This window comes from Coffea arabica, chromosome 9c (assembly GCF_036785885.1).
Source record: "Coffea arabica cultivar ET-39 chromosome 9c, Coffea Arabica ET-39 HiFi, whole genome shotgun sequence".
NCBI classification, from domain to species: domain Eukaryota; kingdom Viridiplantae; phylum Streptophyta; class Magnoliopsida; order Gentianales; family Rubiaceae; genus Coffea; species Coffea arabica.
In genome coordinates, this window is record NC_092326.1 from 33,582,800 (window position 1) to 33,607,405 (window position 24,606).

The 24,606-nt window shown below is 33.1% G+C and overlaps 1 long non-coding RNA gene across 2 annotated transcripts; it reads right to left on the reverse strand.

Annotated features, from left to right (window-relative positions):
• Nucleotides 1–9,022: 9,022 nt before the first annotated feature.
• LOC140014380 (uncharacterized) lies at nucleotides 9,023–24,356 on the reverse strand. 2 transcript variants are annotated; one of them, XR_011821153.1, is made up of 3 exons: nucleotides 24,019–24,356; nucleotides 13,581–13,653; nucleotides 9,023–11,395 (listed from the first exon to the last, which is right to left on the reverse strand). It is a non-coding gene; the product is annotated as an uncharacterized lncRNA (long non-coding RNA). The 2 variants fall into 2 exon arrangements; XR_011821152.1 differs by lacking the exon at nucleotides 9,023–11,395 and adding an exon at nucleotides 12,406–12,589.
• Nucleotides 24,357–24,606: the final 250 nt, after the last annotated feature.

Here is a 24,606-nt window from a genome sequence, read left to right on the forward strand (position 1 = left end):
ATCAAGCAGACAAAGAAATCATAACAATGATAGAACTAGAACTGTACGTGATGAATGTTGAGGATTTGGTTAATCTAGTTGAGAATGAGCACCTATTCATGAGTTGTAACTTGATTATGTAAAATATATATGTATGTCAATTTCTTTCCCTTGATGCGGTAAAGAGATTGGTATATACATCTAGGATTACTAACTAAATCAATTCAATCTTTCATTATTCAGTACTATAGTTAAAGAAGTTTTAATCTAGCAGTTAAAATTGAAATTCTGAAACTTAGATGTCCTCGATTCAAAATCTCTTTTTCTTCTTTTAGTTTTTTTTTTTAAATCCTATCCCTCCCCTGCAAGAAAAAAAAAAACCATAAACCACACTACATTCACTACAACAAACATGTTGATTATGCAATGTAATTTTTTAGTCAAAGTAACTTTAATTTAGTGGTTAATGTTGATATATCAGGATTTAGAAGTTATAGATTCAAATCCCCCTTTTCTCTCCTTATCGTTTCTTAAATCTTACCCTTGCTGTGCTATATATATATGTAATTGTACAAATTCACTCATAAAATTAATTAATTTTATGTTTTGAAACCTATTTTTGATAGTATTTGGTTAAAAAGTTCATTGCATTACAAATTGTAATATTACTACAAATCCAAATTTCTGTTTGAGTATGTTGTCTCCACATTGTCTCATCCAATGAAACCTCTCGTACATACTGTAAATGGAAATCCATCTCGGTTGTGTTCTAGTGAATGGAGATGGATTTCCTCGTACACACATATGTGCCGGCCACTTGAATAGATTATCTGTGCTATGAGATCAAACAATTGATGTCAAAATGAACTGGACTAGAAGAATATATTATTGTGGCATGATATATATGAGGGCCAGCAGCTCATTCTAGTGTTTAAGGATTAGAAACAAATTAATGTATGAAAAGATGATTATTAAACTAAACTAAAAGGTGGGTCAGGAATATTAACAACTAATTGATTTGTGGTGAGTTTCGAGAATAGGTCACTTTATTTGAAATGAATTGCAAAGTGAATATTTAGAAGCATGTGACCCATGTCAACTTTGTCTAATGTCATGAAAAATCATAATCATTAAGCTATTAACTGGTACTGCTTGTAGCCGCTGCTGCAACCTGTATAGTTGGAAAGAAACCAAACTTTGGAATTCACTTACAAAGAACAAAAACTTTTACCAAAAAGAAAAAGAAAAAAGTGAGTAATTGTCAAGGCTTTGCATACCTCAAGAAGGGTTTATTGCCCATTTGCTTTTCTGTGTTTGGACCATGCTCCCACTTGAACTCTCTCAAGTTTCACAAAGTTTATAGCATCTTGTAACTTCTCAATTTGATGCAGGACAGTTGATCTAAATTTGCTAATTACGTATGTTTTCTTCATTCTAATGCTTCTGACTAATAATCTAGTGGAATTATTAGTGCATTAATTCCACTTTGCATCCATTGATTTCATATTGGTTTTAACATTGCATTCTAAGTTTCAATTTCGAATACTTAAATTTTAACTCTTTTATTCGTTCTACTTCAATAACTAGGAGTCGAAAAAAGACGCGAAAGCACATTTCCGGTATTTAACCATAATGTTTCCCATCAGACGAAGAGTATGAAAAATGATTGGAAAATTTTGACAAAAAAAAAAATACCAGTTGGGAGTTGATATTCACGGATGAGGCTTCTGAAACAGGCATAAAAGTCTAACACTTATATATGGACTCAAAACCAATGAGAACAATGGCCTTTCAAAGCCAGAAAATAGCAAATTTTCTGTTTGAGGAAGAGAAAGAAATAATAATGACAAGCATGTATACGTAGTTGACAAATAGGCCTCAAACTCATGTCCGCAAATTTTACATGGAGTGCCATCATGATCTCAACTTGTGCTTTTGGTTGAATAGTTTGCAACTACCAAGTGGCACAAGGACATTAACTTGGAGGAAATGAAATTGGCATCATTTTAATCCAAATTTGGGAGGAAACCATGTTGGTTAAAAGGCTTGAACATCACATTTCTTCCCTAAACCAGTTTGCAATGAGGATTTTTTAACGTAGAGGACTAGCCAATAAAACCTTATACTTTCTTGCTCGATCGAGGTCGGCCAGTACCAACCACCACCTCTTTTTTTAAACAATTGAATGTGTTTCCCACCACCATCCCTTCACTCAAAAGAATCCAAGAGAGAGAGAGGGAATGAGAGGGAGGGAGTTGATGGTGAAAAAAGTGATTGACTTTAGTTTTCACAAGGTTGACATTTAGCAAAAGGGATTTACATTTCGAAAAGCATCCAAAGCATGCAAAACACTTCTCAAGCTCAAAGCTATGGATTCTTATCTGTTTGCTATTCTATGCAGCACATGCAACAATACTAGATAGTAACATAAATCCATTAATGTTATTAAGTGCTAGTTAACACTAATTCAACAATGCAAATAATGCATTGTATGTTACCAACTTATTATGTTGCATTTGATTGTGATATATTTCTTAACCTATATACATCTAGATGTATGACTGGTACTTGTAACATCTCTGTTATGGATTTTTTTTTTTTTTTTGGAAAAAATATAAGTAATGGGGTTATGATGATTTGGAGCAAAGAGTCAATGGATACACAGACTTGCTTGGTGTCTGCTTGTCTCCCTAGCTGCCAATGATGATGATGATGAGGCTCTTTCCTTGCATATACTTCACACTATTTTACTTTTTACTATTGCCTTTACCATCAAGGGGGAAGGAGAGGGGGGACATAATACAGCCCCACAATGGGGTAAGTCCACTGAGGCATGTCCCAAATCCCGTTGCGTGATTTTGCAAAATTAAACAAAGGTGGTAGTCCCTTTCTTTCCAGCCCCAGGCTAAAGCTTATGGCTCAGAGGGGGTCCCAAAAAGGTTTGTGTATGTAGAGGGTGACCCCTTTTTTATCATGCACCAAAAGAATGTTTTTTTGTTGTATGTTCTCGGTCCACAGAAATTGGAAAACAGAACTTAGAAAGAATATGTGTAAGTACCCATGATAACGGACTGTACATGATTATTCACAATGTATGTTTACATTATTGAGGAATTTTCTACCCTTGTATATACCATCAACTCAAGCATTATTGAGGATTGAATTATTCACAATCTAGGTATACATCATTGAGGATTTGAACTGAAAATAGACAGATTGTGTGTATATTATATAGAACATTGTTCTACCTTTGTATGCTATCAACAACTCATGCATGTATGTAAGCGGATTAACACCTGAAAGTTTAGTTGGTCCCTAGAACTTGTAGTTAGTCATACTAAGCTTAGGATCTAGTTTTTCAACGTGGGAAAGGGTCTCTAAATTTTGTGTTCACCACTGCCTGAAAAACATATGCATCTCCTGATTCTTTAAAAGGTAAATGTTTGCCAACAAAACTTGGTAAATCTGAATCCGAGTACAGCTTCAGACTACACCAGAGGTGGCGAAACTGCAAATATGTAAGATTTCTTGATCTGCATATTTGAATAATCAAGGTCTCTCAACAACTAGAAACACAATTTAAAGATTACAGATATTTGTATCAAAACCACCCTAAGTTAAGTACAAAAACTGACGTATTTATGTATTGTTTGTTCTCAACAAAATTGTGTGACTTAAAATTCAGTTTGGAGTTGAGCCTCTTACAAGCCCCACCATGCACGCTTCTCACTCTAGGATTGCGTGCCTTTGCTTCCATTTTACATCTCTCTCTCAATCTTTCACTCTCGCTGTCGTGTATGAACTGGTGGGAATTGGGGTCCATGAATGATAAGGGTTGTAAAGGTAGACATTGAAAGGAAGGCTTGATAGGATGCTCATGCCATGGAAGACCTCAAATTCCATATTTGTATATACGTCTTCTTTTCCTACCAATAATAACACAATATCATAGTATAATACTTGCTATGATTAGGAGTGATATGAAAGAATATGAACGTTATTTGTCAAAACCCTCATAAATGGAGCAAAAAGGAAGAAAGATTGTATGGTAGTAGTTGAGAACGACTGTTCAATTGATGGCATTAGCCAAAGTCAGAATGAAGGCACATATACACACCTCCATGGCCCATGCATTCATATCCTAAACAAAGAAGAAAAAGTGAAGTATTTTTTTTTTTTTTTTTGTATTTATAAATCTACATGCAGATTAGTGACAGTGAAGCTACTCCATTTTGGTTCAAAAAGTGCCTTGGCAGGATTGGTTTTTATCAATATATGCTATCACTTTAAGCATTATAAACAGACAGGTTGCTTTTGGAGGCCTTGATTTTAAGTTCTTGCTCCTCTAAGGGCTGGTAAACTACTCTGTGTCTGTGTGCAGCCAAAATGTCAGCCATTCTGAGAACTTTATGTTGTTGAAGACAATGTCCACAATCTGATTATATTGCAAACATTTTTCACAATAAGCAGACCATAATGCAAATTATATTCTGTTCTCAATTAAAATAATGGGACAATTCTTAGATGGCCCCCGAAGTTTCTAAATCAGTGCCCTTTAATCTTTTGCACTTAAGAGTAATGCTGTGTAAATATACTCCATGTTATTAGCCCTAGATCACAAAATAATCCTCTTCTTTAACGAGAATCAACAACAAGTACATTTATTAGCCAATCTAACTTGGTACATGTGAAGTTGGTGACACAGTGCCCAAATTTTTTTTACAGTGAATTAGTACTATAATGAGATCCCCGCTCAATCACGAATCAATATGAGATTCAATATTATTGAATTTTAAAATGTAAAAGAAGGGTGAAAATGGAAAATTTTAACGACATGAAGAAATTAAAATCAAGCAAGTCAACTTTTCGTCTATAACAAAAGCATAGGTCCAATTTATTGCGGTCTAATACGGGTGTTCCCCTAGTTTAATCCTTAAGCAAGCAAGGTCAGCTGAACCTCCAAGACCAAAAATTTGAGCCCCACTTGAGCTTTCATGATTTTACTGCATACATAATGTATAAGGGGGTGATTTACTAGCAGAAAGTCGAGAACGATTATGGTAAAATTTTTGAGTTTGCAAAATTTTTTTTAAAAATGCAAATACTGATGATTTATAACAAAAAAAAATATGATTCTAGTTATTAGTCAATGTCCTAGAGTCATTTTTTTTAAATTTTTTTTGTAAAAAAAAAAAAGGAGACTCCAAACTTTATACGGAGAAGAAGAGCGACGAATCAGCTAGAGATTTCTCGATCATTTGCTCGACGTCACTATCAGTTACGCTGAGTCTTGTGGATAAACCCAAGTGCCTGTGGGTTTAAAGTGGGAGAGATATATATCCTCACGCTGCACAGAGGGTCCCTTTTCCATGTGCTTTTGGTTAAGTGTACTTTTATCCTTGCATAGTTTTAATTAGAGAGTGTTATCATGTTACGTGAAGAGGATTAATTACATGGCTTCCAGCTTCAGGGAACGGGATTAAGAAATTAAGTATCAGGACAAAGAGTCTACAATGGGAGTAGTCAAGTGCTTGAAAATAAATTTGAGATGATATTGCATGGAAAGATATATAGGAGGGTGATAATTTTGTAAGACGAACGTAGTAATATGATACCGATAGAAAATCACAGCAATTGAGGGCTACAATTTCCTTTTTATCTGCAATAGAAATTGCTCGATTTTACGCGGAAATCACAAGTTTAAGCTCGTTTGTAAGAACAATTTCTTTCGATAATTAAGCCTTAAAAAATGTTAAACCAAAATTTTAGGCCATAATTCTGTTCTGTATATACAGCAAAGTAGGAGAAGAAGAGAGTCAATATCGTTGAACATGAACATCTAGTAAGGTGTCATGCTTCAACATGTGGCCTTTGGTTTAAAAATCACATCAAATATAATGATGTTTAGAATCCGGACCCAAAATGTCCACCTTCTTCAATTGCAAATAGTCCAAGAAGAAGATGATCAATTGTTGCTCTCTTTCCTGCTTGTACGTATTATGGGGAGATAATTTTTCCTTTGGTTAAAACTTGGCAATAGACAATGAGGCACTGATGGCTTACCCAAATTCCCAAAAGAGATGACAAAAAATTGTGCAAGTCCAAATGAGACAAATTTAAACATGGAGATTTTAGCCAAAAGCGAAATCATATCGGGGTAGAAAACTTAAAAAGGAATGGATAACATATTATAAAAAAAAAAAAAAACAAGAAAAGTGAAGTAATTGTGCTGTGTTGAATTTTGTGTATTACGTTGTCATGGAGAGATAATTGGCACATCATGCTCTTTGAATACGACATGTATCAAATTGACAAAGGTCAACATTTGAGAATTGATTTAGACATGAGAACATTTTGCCTAATCAATTATCTTAATTAACCACTGGGCCAATGGCTCAGTGGCCCTCCTTGGGCTGTAGGTGAGGGTTCAAATCTCACTTGCAGCGAAAAAAATCTAAGGGTTGTGCCATAGCACTCCCTTGGTCTAGTTGGATCTGTATACCCACTCGCTCCTTACCACATCCTCTTTAGGCTTTCCCTCCCCCTATATTAGAATAGAGTAGGTTATACAAATGTATCGTTGCTGACAAAAAAAAAATTATCTTAATTAACTAAGTGGACTGTTCTTTCTTCTATCCGGCTATCTCTGGGATTAGCTTGTTTCTGTAGAATGATATGTTTACCTTTTGAGCCATGAAGTTTCTATTTTTGGTCTGTCAAATATAAGCAAAGATATCAATACTCGAATTGTGAACCTCATGGTATGCATTTTCACAAATATTGAGTAGGAAAATAATGTCGAAAATTCGTAACAATTATCAATTTTACAAATTTCCATTTAACAAGTGGACAACTCTGGATTTATATATATATATATATATATATATATATATTTACAAATGTTTCTTTTAAAATGTAGAGCTATGAACCAAAATAGACAACAAAGCTTGCCACAATGATTAGGAAAATGAAGGAATATTTAAGTGAATTTCAAAGAAGAATGAGTTTCTTGATAATACAGCAAAACTTGAGATGCAAGTATAATCTGCGGAAGAATCTCACTTTATCTATCAATTTTACTTAATGATAACTTAAAGAGCGTGAAAATTTGATAGAACTCTGGCGACTAGATCATCAGATACCAAAGAAGCCATTACGTTTAGGTTTCCTATCCCGCCCTTAATGTGACTTCAGATAACTCCCCTTAAAGAAAAATCAGTATTAGTCGGCCCATGGACTACAAACCATTTCAATGGCCCTTTACAATCATCAAGTGCAACTTCTAGCTTGGGTTAAACTTTAATAGTAACGCACCTTTGAAGCCAGTCCTTACCTTGAATTGCAAAATTAATCAGTTAATGTAATTAATCATTGTGATTTATTTCGTTGACCAATTAATCCTAAAATTTTAATGTCTACAGATGTCCACACGTCAAATTTTGGTGAAAAACTTGCAAGGATGGTTGGTGAGGCTTGAAGTATTCAATTTGCTTTTACTTGATCAAGGCCCATTTGCGAAACAGCCAATGGATAATATTACATTAACTAAGCCCATGTGCAAGTCGTCCTTTTAATATTACGGGCGGGGTCATTGTATGGTATCACACGAAATCCTAGCCCAAAGATTCAAACAGAGCTAAAATTGCAATTTCCATTGCATTTGCAAGACTTTTAGGATGTTTCTGATGAAACAAATGTATAACTTGTCACTTTTTCTTGATGAAAAAAGATAATTATATTTCAATATCTGCAATGACAGCATCAAACATAACATAATACATATATGTAAAACAGAAATATAAAGCGATAAACTTGATCATAATATTGAATCGCCAAAAGTATCTTCCACCATCAAATTAATATCACTGCAATCCAATAAATCTGTGCGCATGTTTTTTAATAATTAAATCCGGTAAAAATTGTGTCGCGCCCCATTTTTCGCGATGGAAAATAAAGAGGTTTTTGTAAAAGATGGTGATTTTGTTTAAAAATAGGTGAAAAATGACCTAGAATGGGACTTAAAAAGAATGCGACAATTTGGGTCCAAAATTTAGTCTAAAAGGGTTTTTAAAAAAAAAATAGGAGTCGCCACTTGGTATGGAGTTATGGTGTGTTCAGTCACCCAAAAAATATTTCTTAACAAAAATAAAAAAAATTTAAAAAAAAAACCCTTTTCACAACTCCAGGTCTTTGAAAACAAGAGAAAACGAGTTCGGGAATCGCATTTGAAGAAAGGGAAGGCAAATGTTCGATTAAGTCAAACCTAAGGCACCCTTTCAATCTAGTCTAAACTAGTTGCTGCATGATTTAGTTAAATTTTCTCTAATCTAACCCTTAATTTTATCACATTTGGATGTTTTCTAGATGGATGCAAATCTAAATTTATAAAAAAACGTCGACGAAGTACAAAATATCCATTCAAGAATTTAATTGATACCAATCACATTAATTGCGAAGGCCAAAATAATTTCTCGAAGGGGTCACGAGTATGTGAATGATAAAATTAAAAGAAAAGAAAGTTAAATTATATATATAGGTATAAGTAACCAAAGAATAGGAATGCAACATAATAGGTACGAGAGACAAAAACTCGTGACATGACTTTCTTATATAGGGATTAATGGGTATTTAAACTAAAAAGTTATAATCACCCACTTCGATGTTCAAAAGTAATTCTCCTAATATGAACAAGCAAATGAACTAACTTATTCTACAATTTCTTAAATGAAATGCAATTCTAAATGACATGATTAACACATATAGAGGGTAGAGGGTAGAGGGTAGAGGATAATATAATAGAAGATATCATGTAAATGAGAAAAGATTCTAAAATAAAAATATGCATGAAAATTTAATGGATATCATACAAAAAATGAATCTAATGCATGAACGATCTAAGGGTCTAGCGTTAAACTAGCACATTCCTAAAGAATCTTACTAGCATTGAACTAGCAAGTGGACGGAGGGAGAAAAAGCCACAACTAGCATTGGACTAGTGTGGTGACGTCATGCATTAATAACACATAGTAAAATAAATAAGGTATAAATTAAAATAAAATAAACATATAAAAGCACGTAGCACGTAACACGTAAGTATAATATCTATATGCAAAAATCCTAAGGAAAACGGATAAAGCATATAACATATAAGCCACATAAACACATAACCTACCTATTACATCGGGGAGCCTAACTACAATCTAAATGGGGAAAGTATGATAAAATAAACCTACCTATCCTACCCATTACATTGGTTTATCTAATTATTTTTGTAAAAAATATTACCTATCTATTACATCTTGAGGTATTTAAGCACCTCTCAAATAATTAAAAATTAACTAAACAAACATACGAAAATTCAAATGAACATTTAAATCAAATAAATAAAGTATAATAGAAATATATAAACGCATAGAAACACGAAAGAGCACGTAATTGATATTGAAATAATAATAGGGGTACCTCCCTTTTGAAGTGGTGACTAAATGGAAGCCAAATTGCCCTATTTATACTCAAAATGAACAAAAGAATCATGACACCAATTTAATTAAAAAAACAATAATAATAATAATAATAATAATAATAATAAAAGTACTAAATTCACCTTAACATGTCAAAGGTACAGAAATTTAAGAACATCTAAAAATTACAAGTTAAATATACTCAAAAGTAACATAATTAGCTATTAAAGAAAAGAAATAATCATAATAAAAGTAGTCAAAATTCACTAGGGACTGAATTACAAAAATTGAAAAATTTTTGGGGTAAAAATATAATTTTTCCAAAGTTTAGGGCATGAAATTAAATAAAAGATAAAGTTTATGGACCAAAGTGCAATTAATTTAAACACCTAAGTGAAAGAAATTTAAAATGTTCTGAGCCACAGTAAAACTACTCCAAAGATCAGGGGTAAAGTACCAATTTCGTTTCTGGCTTGGGCAAGAAAAATGCCATCAGACCATCATTTTATTTGTTTGGGCCGAACACTACCTAAGCCCAGTCAAAAGTCCACGAGAAGTGAGCAAGCCAGCCCGTCTTTTATCACTCAAACCCAACCAAAATAAAGCATGGGCTCTGACCTCCTAGCCCAACCGAAACCCAAAAGAAATAAACCAAAATCCATTCTCAAAACCCAACCAAAAAAATAAACTCAAACCCACCAGAAAAAAAATTAGCCCATTCTTTTTTTTTCTTTTTTTTTTCTTTCTTTTCCTTTCTTTTCTTTTTATTCTTTCTCCCCTTCTTTTCTACCGAGGAGCTGAAGCTCCCTTCTGGCTGGCGGTGCCACCATTGGACCGCTGTCGGCCGCCAGCAATTTTTCCGGTCACCAAATTTTCTCAAAATATACCCCCATTCTATTTTTCGCGTAGATTCCATTTTCGGAATTATTTTTTTACAAAAAAAGACCCGAAGGTGTCCAAAATGCCAAAAGACAGTCCAGTTTTTCATTTTTTAAGACACTCTAATCACCACTAAAAATTATAAAATTTATACTATAACACTCCTTACAACTCTTACAATACAAATATGATTTTATTTTGACAAGAAAACAACATAAAAAGGCTAAAATAAAGCAAAACAGCCTCTAAATGAAGAAAAATATTCTAATGCTTTTAAGACTCAAAAATCCAAAATTTTGGACAACCACACATTTTCAGACCTTTACTAGCTTCTGGTCATCTATTGTTGACAAAAAATAAGCACAAAAGATTCACTAATTTGATTTATTTTTCATTTTGGCATTTTCACAAATACTTGACATGCATTCACAAGACCATCTCCCTTTCCTTAATGTCATTCATATCTTACCCCAAAAAAAATTCAACAAACACCAGCAGCAACAACAAGAAAACATCAGCAATAACCAATCATACATGAATTTAACATGATAAAGAAAAATCGGAAAATAGTTCAATGAAAGTGTTGATACCTCTTATGACCTTAGTTAAAAGTTTTGATGAAATTCCAACCTCCTCACATTTGATTGCTTGCCTTCTTGTGTTTGATTCCATGTGTGTATATTGGGAAAAGGGAGGGAGCCGAATGAAGCCTTTCTTTTGTGTCTTATGAATTGAGAGAAAAGCAAGAGAGGGAGCCGAGAGTGACATGGGAGGATGAAGAGTGTTTTTTTTTCCTTGTCTGACTTCTTTTCTTGCCTTTTGAGGAAGAGAGCCGAGAGCCTATTTAGCCAAAGTGGAGTTTTTTTTTTTCTTGTCCCCTTGGAAGCAAAAGAAAAGGCCGAGAGATGTATTAGGAGAAAGAGTGTTAGGTTGGTCAAAAATCATGATTTACCAAATGACAAGAAAGGTGCAGAAAATTGAGTGTAGGAATGGGCTGAATGCGCATTTGGTGAAAGAGAAATAATTAGGGCAAGATTTTATCTTCTATTTTTCTTTTCTTTTTTTCCAAAACAAACCTGCAAAAATGAGAAAATACACATTAAAATGCAAGAAAATAAACAACTCATTAAATAGAAAAAATTCAAGAAAATATTCAAATTTGACAAAGTTTTGGTGTCTACAGCTTGCCCCTCTCTAGAGTTTCAAAGAAATTTAAGACAAAGACGTAGACACCAAATTACTTACATGTTTCTTCTAACTGCGCCCAAAATAAAATAACAAACCAACACTTAGCTATAATTATTGGGCAAAAGATGTCATGAAATTACAAAAAACGTGATCAAACTCATGTAGAGTTGCTTATGTATCCCGCCATGGGAAACAGGTCAAACGTAGTTCGAATACAAGTGAACCACAATGAAACAAGTGCATTGACCATTTGCTATCTTTGCAAAGTCAAAGAAGTTTGAGTTCTCAGAACTTCTAACTGAGAAAGCACAGTTATTAGTCAAAACAGTCAAGAAAAATATATTGTCATAATTAGAAAAAGATGCGCGGAGGGATGCGGTTACGTTCCAAAAAGAATTTAAATACGATTGTCGAGAAGGGAGGTAGAAGGGTGTGCGGCGGGCGCTGAAACTCACTAACAGGAAATTAAATTGTCAAGAAGGGAGATAGAAGGGTGCGCAGTGGATGTTGAGACTCACCAATATGAAATTAAATTGTCAAAAAGGGAGGTAAAAGGATGCGTGGTGGACGCTGAGACTCACCAACAGGAATTTAAATTTGTTAAGAAGGAAGATGGAAAGATACGCGATGGACGTTGAGATTCATTAACAGAAAATTAAATTTGATCTTCTGATCTGTCAAGAAGGGAGATAGAGGGTGCGCGGTGAACGCTGAGACTCACCAACAAAAAATTAAATTTGATTTTCTAATCTGTCAAGAAAGGAGATAGAAGGGTGTGCGGTAGACGCTGAGACTGTGACGTCCCCACTTCTCCCAAGAGCGAATCCAAGGGTATCGGCGGGACGCCTGCCCAACTCTCGCTAGAACTCGGTACAATCCATAATTCAAAAGTTCGGAATACTTCAAATAACTTCAATACATAATTAAAACACTCCAAAATATCTCACACTTACAATTAGTTAGTTTTCAAGGTTAAATACAACCCAACGGAATATATACTATAACCATCCGTTATAATATAACTTAAGGTCTTCAAAAAGAAAATATCTAGTACTATTCACGAACACTCTAGATCTCAAATCCTGTTAAGGAAAACAAAAGCGTGGAATGAGTTACACAACCCAGTGAGGTTCCAAAACACTCTAACAGTTCTAATAAATCAAGTAATTTGAGCATACCACACGTATGGTTCAAGGTTTCACATTGGTACATTAAAATGAGACGGTTATCATGTACAAGTAATTTGAGCATATCACAGGTATGACTCAGGGTGGCATGTTAGCACATTAGCATGAAACGGTTATTATTATGTGAAATAAACACACATTGAAGAATACGGTGTTCCAGTGAAACCATTTCGGTCAACTGCACCTTATAACTTCAGAATCCCCTCGGTTTGTCTGGCCATCACCTTATCCCTCCAGTGGTAGTACTCGAGTATACCGAAATGGTGTTCCAGGGTTCCAACCTATCCGACCGAACCCAGTCTTGACTCGAGTAGGTCAGTAACCAAGGGCAGGACCCAATTCAGTTTAGAACTTATAACATGCACAATTAATCAAGAAAATCGGTAAACGGTAAAAATTTATCAATTTTGTAGGTCGAGTGAGATGAAATACACACTCACCGTAAAATTGTGAAAAAGTTCATGTGAACACGTAATTTACGGTAATCACATAATCAAATAGTCAAGTAATCAGGTAAACAGGTAATTAAGTAAATAATCAGGTAAATGGTGAGATTTATCATTTTAGTAGATCGTTCATTGGCCGTTTCCCACTTTTACCACTTAAGAGTCGAGAAGATTCACTCTAATTGACTTATGCAGTCATAACATAATTAATCATTGAAACACTTCACGTAAATATGCATTTTAAGTATTTTATGTCGAATAATTCAAATACATTTTACTTAAGTGAGAACGAGTGCGATAAGGTATACACTCGACTCAAAATGGTGGAAAAGTCCATAGAAACAATTATCGGTAGCATTTAACAATTAAACATATAATGACCATAGAGTAAATATGTCATAAAACTATTCGAATCACGTATTCCTATATAGAATACTCACCAACCAAAATAAGTGAGTAAAGAAAGTCGTTAATGATCCATTTCGAGATTCTCTTCGAGACCTTGTTGATCGCCTGAAGAAAAGTGACCAAATATCACCCTCACAATTTAACAAATTTCTTATTAAACAAGAAAGAATGCATACTTGTTTTAGAATTCAAGTCAATATCTTCATAAGAGTTTTATTTTATCGAAAGTTAAGATTCAAAATGATTGGTATAAACTACTCAGGTGGAACTAGGACGTGCATTTTATACCGTTGGAAAGTTAGGAATGTCTAGTTTCCAGTATCGCAAACGACACTCAATTTCGACCTTGGAGCAAAAAGTTATAGCCAAAACAAAAACACTGCCAAAGCAGTTACGAGAAAATTTCTAGTTTTTGCTGACTTCCAAAAACACATCATTTGACCAACCAAATCATGAAATTTTTTGATAAAACTTTCTACACAACCCACACAACATGTATACATCATAAACAAGTCAGTAGAATCACAAAATTTTGCTCTAAGGGTCACGGATATTCATAGGGACAGAAACGGAAAGTTTTCCATCTTCACTCCCTTTGAGTTTTTATCTATAATATCACTCATTTCTACTAATTTAAGCACTAAACCAACATTAATAACATCAAAACACCACAAATCAGTCCATATATCTATTGTGGAATTTCATAGAGCCCACTTCAACATTTTTCATCCAAATAACAAAACCCACATGAAGCTACAAACTTCATATCAAAGATCCATCCACTAAAACCAAGACTAGAAGATTAGATGATTACCTCCTAATTTTTGAGATGAAACCAGAAATTTTGCACATCCAAGACCCAAAAAAAACCAGCAAGATGATGTCTTTCCCTCAGTTGAAATTGCTCTACAAGTGAAGTGGAAGTTGTATAATGATTTGTGAAGGTTTTGGGAGTGAAATGGAAGCTAGAAGATGAAGTTTTTCCTTCCCTTTGCTCCTTCTTGGTGGCTGGACGAAAATAAGAGGTAATAAATGAGAGAGATGAGGGTTTGCTGAAGGTGAAGCTTCTTGGAGAATTAATGTGGCACAAAAGTCAACTCTCAATAGTGCGCATACGTGCGCGTTTCGTACTCGTTTCCTATCGGGTTTGTTTCACTTGTGTACTAAATCTCTAATGCACTTCCTTTAACATTATAATTATTCACTTTTAGTAGTCTAGTATAAGTTTCTTAAATCTCCGTTTAACCATTCCAACTCGATATACGCAAAATTTCAATTCGTGCGCAAGAAGGCGAAATTTACGGAAAATTCATATAACGATTATATAATTAACTACTACTAATGTAATTAATTATAAAATAACCATTTTAGAAATAAAATATGAGTCCTCAATCCTCCAAGATTATTACACTCTCGGATCGAATGTAGTCTCGAAAAATGTATACTCGCTATTTTTCACTAAACGAGCCCTAGAAAATTAAATTTCCTAACAAAACGGTTTAAAAATATAATTGGGATATTAGTCCATATAAATGAATTTAAAATGATTGAAATAAATTATTCGGAGAAAATGAGTGAATAAATAATTAATTAAGCCATTAAAATAGAATTATAAGTGAGAAAAATTCGGGTCCTCACAGAGACTCACTAACAGGAAATTAAATTTATCAAGAAGGGAGATAGAAGAGTGCGCGGTGGACTCTGAGACTCACCAACAGAAAATTAAATTTAATCTTCTGATCTGTCAAGAAGGGAGATAGAAGGGTGTGTGGTGGACACTGAGACTCACCAATAGGAAATTAAATTTGATAGAAGGGAGATAGAAGGGTGGGCAGTGGACTCTGAGACTCACCAACAGAAAATTAAATTTGGTAGAAGGAAGATAGAAGGGTGCGCGGTGAACGCTAAGACTTACCAACAAGAATTTAAATTTGAAAGTTGTTCAATGGGACTGAATCCAGACCCAGACCTCTGTTAAGAGAATAAAAAGATGCTCGAAACTTGGTGGACTTGCAACCTTTTTTTTTTCAAACTTTAGAAGAAGAAGAAATGAAATAAACACTCATTTTTTTTTTTGAAAAAGTCAAATGTGACAAACTTTAAAATTTGAAAAGTATCAGTGACAACTCTCTCCTCAAGGGATTTGAGAGGCACATACATATTTTACTAACTGTTAAATATTTTTTTTACAAAGATGATTTGGAATGCATTGCCAAAATTGGAGCTCATTCCTTTTGATATTTATCCCAGTGTAAATCATATTTAACAAAAATAATATTTTTCATGCTTTCGAGAAGGCAGAAAAAGTGATCACATAATATTACCATCATGTGATCCCTTGTAATCTCTTTGACCTTGAAAACCATGCAAGCATAATGTTTCGTTGTCAAAACTGCTCCCCAAAAGTTGTGCTGAAACTTGTGTTGAATCTTCTCAATTTTCTAGTATCAGTCAGTCATACTTCACTTTGTATTACAAATCAACTTTTTCTGATGACTAGATTTGAATGAATGGCATTTCAAGTTTCAAGATCCTGCTTTACGTTTATGATTCTCTTGTGCTCCAAAACCTCATCTTGATAACCTTAACTTTTCGGATTTTCACTAAGACCACCCCTTTTTTTCTTTTCTCTTTTTTTTTTCTTTTTTTTCTTTTTTTTCTTTTTCTTTTATTTTGCATTTTTCTCTTTTTCTTTTATTTTGTTTTTTTTCTTTTTTTTTTCTCTCTCCCTTTTTTAAAGATGCCCTTGCAGGTTTTCACCTTGAGACATAGACAATACAATTTTAAATCCAACTGTATCAATCCAGACATATTTTGACAATTAGTAGCATCAATGAAACGATCCTCTCTGGCATGCTTTAGAAAAGTTTGTATTTACATTATTTGCCAATTTTTTTTTTTAAAAAAATACTGCAAAAGAAGAAGGTTGGCACTATTTCAGTTTTTGTAATTAGGGTCAGGTGAGGTATATCAAGAAGATTAGGATTAAAAAGCAAATCTGAGTTTGGAATACTTTTGAGATCGCATGCTTTCAGAATTTTGCTCGAGTGTAGGGCTGATAAGAAATGAAAATTCTTCCCCAATTTAACTCTAACCAAACTTCTTTTTTTTTTTATTCTTGTATTTTTTTTTCAAAAAAATAAAATTGCCCCAATATGGAGTCAATGACCTTAAGGGGTTGCCAAACAGAAATGGATAATGTTTTCTGAAAAGTCAAAGGGGGAAAGATATTGAAACGGAAAAAGGAAAGAAAGTTTGCCTTAAACCCATCTCTTGCAGTAATTTACAAATTTTTTTTTCTTTTTTATCATCAAATGATTTTTTTCGATTTTGACAGGTATTACCACTTTCATTCGAAGCATAAGAGGGTAAGGTGTTGCCTCAACTTAGAAATTTAATCTCCAAGTGAAATGCTCCCAAAGTTCAATTGCAAAAATTTGCAAAATTAAATGAAAAACTCTTGTCTTTTTTTTTTTTTTTTTCACTCCCCCTTTTTCTTTTCTCTTTTTTTATTCCCCCTTTTCTCTTTTCCTTTTCTTTTTTTTTTCATTCCCTTTTTTTTCTTTTCTCTTTTTTTCCAAGTTGGCTACCAAAGCATGTACTCCTTTTGAATAAATAGCCAATCCTCCACTTTGCAAGGTAGTATTATCGCTCCCTTTTATTTGTGATTGACCTCCAAATTTGCAAGATTTTAACTTGCGTCTTTTTCTTGATCTTAACCATAAATACCTCCACAAGGGAAATTTTTCAAAACACTTGAATTTTTTCATTCTTTTAATTTTTTTTCTTTTTTTTGAGCAATGATGTAACAATTAAGATTAATGCAAAGTGTTGATTTATCAAGATTTGAAAAATATATACTTGAACTTGGACATACTCGACAAATGTATTATAAACTTTTGCCTCAATTTGAACCTATTTGACAAAATCTCACAAATATATTACAAAAAAAAATTGTTCCAGTTTGGGCTTATTTTAGTTGCAAAATAATCACATACAATGTGAATAGAAACTACATTTTTCAAATGAAAAATGTAAATGTCATATCCAAACTCATATAGAAGATTTCATAATAAATCTCTTAAAATAAGATCAAATTGCAAAAGATCTCTTTCTCATTTTGGGATCGGTGTTGAGGGAAAAAGGTCCTCTTCTTGTTAGCTCATCTTTTAGGACCAACCAAATGGATATTATTCAGGATTTTGATGTGGTTCAGGGAGATGGTATATCAGGATTTGTCTTTTTTTTTTTTTTTTTGTATCCAAATTGTACCTAACACATTCAATATCACATTTTAGTGAAAACAAATAATTTATCACTCTTATTTCTTGAAAAAACTTAGTCAACATATAAGCTCTATAGGCTTGTAATGTATGGATAGAAACGATAGCTAAACATATGAAAACAGGTTATGATCTTATGATCATGAATGATTGGTAGATTCCTTAGAAATATGATCCTTACTTCAAGTTGTCATAAAAGATAAGTCAGTGATGGACTTTATGAGCTTGTAATGTGGTTTGACAATGATAACTAAAAGAAATAAAATTCTCAGGAACAACGCACTTAAGATTGCATTCCTTTTCAAAAATTACCCCAGTTTTGAATTTAGGGTCTGTTTGGTTGGAAGTAAAATGTTTTTCTTGGGAAAATATTTTCCGTGGAAGTAATTTTCCATGAAAATCATTTTTCTTTCATCATTTTCAGGTATTTGGTTAGTTTATTGAAAATATTTTCTTACTTCATTTTTCTGGTGTTTGTTTAACTTTTGAAATATTTTCACTTTTATCTCTAACTTTACTTTCTACACATTATAACTACATACTTCTTCCCATGCAAAATAAGAAAATTTATCTCATTGTTTAATTTTAAAAAATCTTGGAGAAATGTATATATGAATAAAAAATATCTCCTTAAGCAATAAACAAATTGCTGGCCATTTAGTGTCAAATATCAATCACATGCAATGCTTATTGTGATATATATCTTGCACTCTCACTGCTAAAAATTTCTCTAAAAAAGAATGTCCCTATTATACATAATTAATTACTAGTATAGGATGAGCAGGATGAGATTTTTTTTTCTTTTGAATATACTAGGGGGAGGGTTGGGTTGGATTGGGTTGGGGTGGTACGAGGGAGGGAGTGTAAGGAAGAGATTTTGGGTTCGAATCCTTTTGTTTACACTAAAAAAAAAAAAGAACATACAACAAGATGTTTTCAGTAAATTTGGAACATACTACAGGCGGGATACATGCATTTCGGAAAACAATTTCAGTAAGTTTGGAAGGGAAGTTGTTTTCCATAAGATGAGTGAAAATATTTTACATAGGAAAATATTTTTAGTAACTTTTGTGTAACCAAACACGGGAAATTAGGAAAATAGTTTCCTGAAAAACATTTTCACCCGAAACAAACGGACCCCTAAAATTTAGGACTCCATTTTGACTCCTTTTTTTATTAATCTTTTTTTTTATCAATTACTAGAGGGAATTTAGCATTAGATGTCTTTGCATTTTTCTTTTCATTTCATCATTTTTCACTTTTTTCACATTTTTCTTTGTTTTTTTTTTCAATACTGAAATCCCACTTGTCAATGATAAAATTAAAAACTCCCTAATTTTGAAGTATAGATGACCCCTCTTTTTTCCAATATTGAAGATCAAAATAACAATGGTAGACTCAAAATCCCCCAACTTGTAGTTTTTTTCTATTTTTTTTTCAAATCTCCTTCTCTAGTGTGGGGGTGTGATCATAAGTGCTTTTGAAACGAACCACCAATTTAGGCTCAAATAAAGATGCAAAGGATAAAATATGTTTTGATGGTAGAAACGATGGCCAAAACATCATTCTTATTTCTCATGACAACTAAAGTAAAGAATCCGTTGGAAAAATCTATTTTCTTTTGACATTTGAAATTTTTCCATGTAGGTTCATGATCATTGAGACTTTTAGTGAAAATGAAATTCTATTTTTTTAAAGTCTCAAATGGGAAAACAAATGATAAATCTGTATAGATAGAGAAACGAGAGCCTAAAGTATCATTCCAAATTTTCAAAACAACTAAGAAATAATATACATTTTTGCTTTCACTCAGATGTGGATTGAATCTGGTTAGACACACTAGACATTTTCTTGGTAAAAATTGTCTCACTTTGAAGCTAGTCAATCAATGCGACTGACTTTAGAGGTTCAATAGAAGTGGACAAAAAAAAAGAAAAAGAAAAAATGTCGGGGTTGATCTTTTATGACAAACTATCAAATTTGTGTGATCCCTTTTATTTTCGACTACTCTCATTGAATAGTTTATACCACAAATTTAGTGTATAGAACAATTTTTGGGAATTGGACATACACTCATGAATTTTTAAACAAAAGGTCGAAAAATCTCAATTTAGTATTATTTCTTAGAATTCATTATAAAATCTCCCAATGAGTAAATAAAGAATGAATATATACAAAATAATAATTATCTAAATAAAAACTTTATTGTTCAAATGTTTGAAAATTTTTTTTTACTCAAATATAATACATATGAGAAAATAAAAATCTCGAAAGAATGTACCTTAAAAAATATACGCACTTTCTCTTTCTATCTATTGAGACAAAATGTATTAGAAACAGTAAATCAAGAGAATTTTTTAAATACTTTAAACTGGCATTTTCAGATGAATTTTTTATTTTTTTTCATTGTACGATCTGTCCAAGAATCAAGTACCACTTGTAATTTTCAAAATTTATCAAACTAAAAATATTATCAGATATAGGAAAAATATTTTTACCTTGTTAAAACAACTTTAATAAATGCAGGAGAGGGGAAAAAATAAAAGAAAAAATACCCAAAATTAGTAAGTAAAACTGTAAAATCGGTATACATGTCCTATGGAAGAGCCCTTTTATGCCAAAGATTGGCCTAGCATGAAAAATACAATTCTCTGGGATAGGCACCATACATTACCTGATGGATCCGATCGATTTATTGAGATTCGAATAAAAGACAATTTTGAAAAATATGACTAATTGGAGTGACAAAAGACAATTTGTCCTAATACAATGAGGACAAAGTCCAAATGGATTGATTGCTTTAATTGACAAACAAAGTGATATTAAAAATCAATTTAGTGTGAAAAACTTATTTTTTTTAAAAGGATTGAAATGTCTCGACTAATTTCTTTGGTGAACCGTAGATTGAAACTTTAAAAGAGAATAAACCGGTTAAATGGAACGAGTGGAATTGATGGTTAGTTAAAAAATTGACTGAATTATCCTAAAATTGAATAAAACTGGTCAAATGAATTAGATAAAATTGAGAATTCATTAAAAAATTGACTGAATTGTCCTAAAAAAGAATAACGAATTGGATGAAATTGACGATTTATTCAAAATTGACTGGATTGATCTAAAGTGAATAAATTGGTCAAAATGGATTGGATGGAATTAACGGTTTATTCAAAAATCGACTGGATTGCTCCCCAATTTGTAGTTTCAAAACTCATAAATTTTGTTGCAATGCATTAGTCTATGAACCTTTTAAAATCAAGATTTGGCCACGATATATTTATCATCTCAACAATGAAGAATTATTTGTGAATTTATTCAATTTAATATCCTTTATGCAAGGGATTTTTACCAACTCTGATAAAATGGCCAAAAGATGATTATTAGATGCTCTTATTCTAATGTGTAAAAGTTGTTCCATCATTCTCAATGTCGTCATCGTGAAAGGGGCCAGATCCTACCTTACCTTGTGCACTACCCCTTTGGATGATACAAAAATATAAACGTACAAGTTTCATTGGATTACATATCCGAGACACAGGGTCGCTTATTTCTAACGTGGGATTTCCTATGTGGCATTTCCCTTATGGTTGATGCATGATAACAGTTTATTAAAGCGTGTTAAATATATAATGCAATAATCAAAATATGACCTTGAGTGCCCCATTTAAATGCTGAGATAGACCTAAAATGATGTGCAATACATATGCGTATGCAATTTAAACGTGAAGGTGGTCTTATCCTAAACGAGTACCAGGCCAGGACTCTTATTTCTAAGGTTTGTGTATGCAGAAAAGGAGAAAACAAGAAGAGATTAGTTCAACAAATAACACATAGCACGTTGGGACAATAAATTATACAAGAATGGAAAGTAAAGAAAGCGAAGAAAGAGGGATGGAATCCCTCCCCTCGTGTCTAGTGTAAGTTGACTCTATCCTAGGTAATTTCTAATATGGATGCATGAGATTTGGCTTACTAATGCATCTAAATTCGATAAGGTTTCAGGCTTCCAAACCTTCAGACCAAGAGATGAAAGGTCATCAATTCCAAGGCTTTCGATTGGTGGTTTGAGTGATCCCTTAGGCATCGCTATGGACGTATGGCACACCATCCGCATACCTAAGGAAATCGATCCTAGTCCTACAAGGAAATGTGGGATGGCGCCCACGAGAAAAATAAAAATAGGGTGAAATTAATGCATGCACGTATGAAGTGCTTCCTTTGAGGGGAGGGATTAATATTAAATGTACGTGAAGACTCTAAGGTAATATTTCCCACCCTTAATGCAAAGCGCGATATGAATAAGTAAATAAATAAAAGTAAATAAATAAACAATTCATCATATACACGAGGAACGATGAACAAATACGAGTGTGAAATGCAAAACATCTTAAAAAAGAAAAATGCAACCTAAAACATCCAAATATGATAAATAAAAGGGTTAAAAAGAGAAAAGACAACTAAACCAAGTGCTTGGACTCTCTAGCGTTCCCCAGTGGAGTCGCCAAGTTGTCGCGGCCCATTTTCGCGATGGAAAATAAAGAAGTATTTGTAAAAGATGGTAATTTTTTTTAAAAATAGGTGAAAAAGGATCTAGAATGGGACTTAAAAAGAATGTGACAATTTGGGTCCAAAATTTAGTCTAAAAGGATTTTTAAGAAAAAATAGGAGTCGCCATTTGGTATGAATTTTTGGTGTACCAAGTCACCCAAAAAATATTTTTTAACAAAAATAAAATAAAACCCTTTTGACAACTCCAGATCTTTGAAAACAAGAGAAAACGAGTTCGAGAGTTGCGTTTAAAGAAAGGAAAGGCATAATTAGCTAGGGTACAGAAATAAAAGTACTAAATTCACCTTAATATGTCAAAGGTACAAAAATTTAAGAACATCTAAAAATTACAAGTTAAATATACTTAAAAGTAACATAATTAGCTATTAAAGAAAATAAACAATCATAATAAAAGTAGTCAAAACTCACTAGGGACTGAATTACAAAAATTGAAAAATTTTTGGGGTAAAAATGCAAATTTTTCAAAGTTTAGAGGCTGAAATTAAATAAAAGATAAAGTTCAGGGATCAAAGTACAATTAATTTAAAGACCTAATTGAAAGAAATTTAAAATGTTCTGAGCCACAGTAAAACTACTCCAAAGATCAGGGGCTAAATTGCCAATTTCGTTTCTGGCTTGGGCAAGAAAAATGCCATCGGGCCATCATTTTATTTGTTTGGGCCGAACATTACCTAAGCCTAGCCGAAAGTCCAAGAGAAGTGAGCAGGCCAGTCTATCTTTTATCACTCAAATCCAACCAAAATAAAGCATGGGCTCTGACCTCCTAGTCCAACCGAATCTCAAAAGAAATAAACCAAAATCCATTCTCAAAACCCAACCAAAAAAATAAACTCAAGCCCACCAGAAAAAAAAAACATTAGCCCATTCTTTTTTCTTCTTTTTTTTCTTTCTTTTCTTTTCTTTTCTTTTTTCTTTCTTCTTCCTCCCCTTCTTGTCTACCGAGAAGCTGAAGCTCCCTTCTGGCTGGCGGCGCCACCGCCGGACCGCCGCCGGCCGGCCGCAATTTTTCCGATCACCAAATTTTCTCAAAATATACCTCCACTCGATTTTTCACGTAGATTTTATTTCCGGAGTTATTTTTTACAAAAAAAAAAAAGCCCGAAGGTGTCCAAAATGCCAAAAGACAGTCCAATTTTTCATTTTTTAAGACGCTATAATCACCACTAAAAATTATAAAATTTATACTATAACACTCCTTACAACTCTTACAATACAAATATGATTTTATTTTGACAAGAAAACAACATAAAAAAGCTAAAATAAAGCAAAACAGCATCTAAATGAAGAAAAATATTCTAATGCTTTTAAGGCTCAAAAATCCAAAATTTTGGATAACCACACATTTTCGGACCTTTACTAGCTTCTAGTCATCTATTGTTGACAAAAAAGAAGCACAAAAAATTCACTAATTTGATTTATTTTTCATTTTGGCATTTTCACAAACACTTGACATGCATTCACAAGACCATCTCCCTTTCCTTAATGTCATTCATATCTTACCCCAAAAAAAATTCAACAAACACCAGCAGCAACAACAAGAAAACAGCAGCAATAACCAATCATACATGAATTTAACATGATAAAGAAAAATCGGAAAATAGTTCAATGAAAGTGTTGATACCTCTTATGACCTTAGTTAAAAGTTATGATGAAATTCCAACCTCCTCACGTCCGATTGCTTGCCTTCTTGTGTTTGATTCCATGTGTGTATATTGGGAAAAGGGAGGGAGCCGAATGAAGCCTTTCTTTTGTGTCTTATGAATTGAGAGAAAAGCAAGAGAGGGAGCCGAGAGTGACATGGGAGGATGAAGAGTGTTTTTTTTTCCTTGTCTGACTTCTTTTCTTGCCTTTTGAGGAAGAGAGCCGAGAGCCTATTTAGCCAAAGTGGAGTTTTTTTTTTCTTGTCCCCTTGGAAGCAAAAGAAAAGGCCGAGAGATGTATTAGGAGAAAGAGTGTTAGGTTGGTCAAAAATCATGATTTACCGCATGACAAGAAAGGTGAAGAAAATTGAGTGTAGGAATGGGCTAAGTGTGCATTTGGTGAAAGAGAAATAATTAGGGAAAGATTTTATCTTCTCTTTTTCTTTTTCTTTTTTTTTCCAAAATAAACCTGAAAAAATGAGAAAATACACATTAAAATGCAAGAAAATAAACAACTCATTAAATAGAAAAAATTCAAGAAAACATTCAAATTTGACAAAATTTTGGTG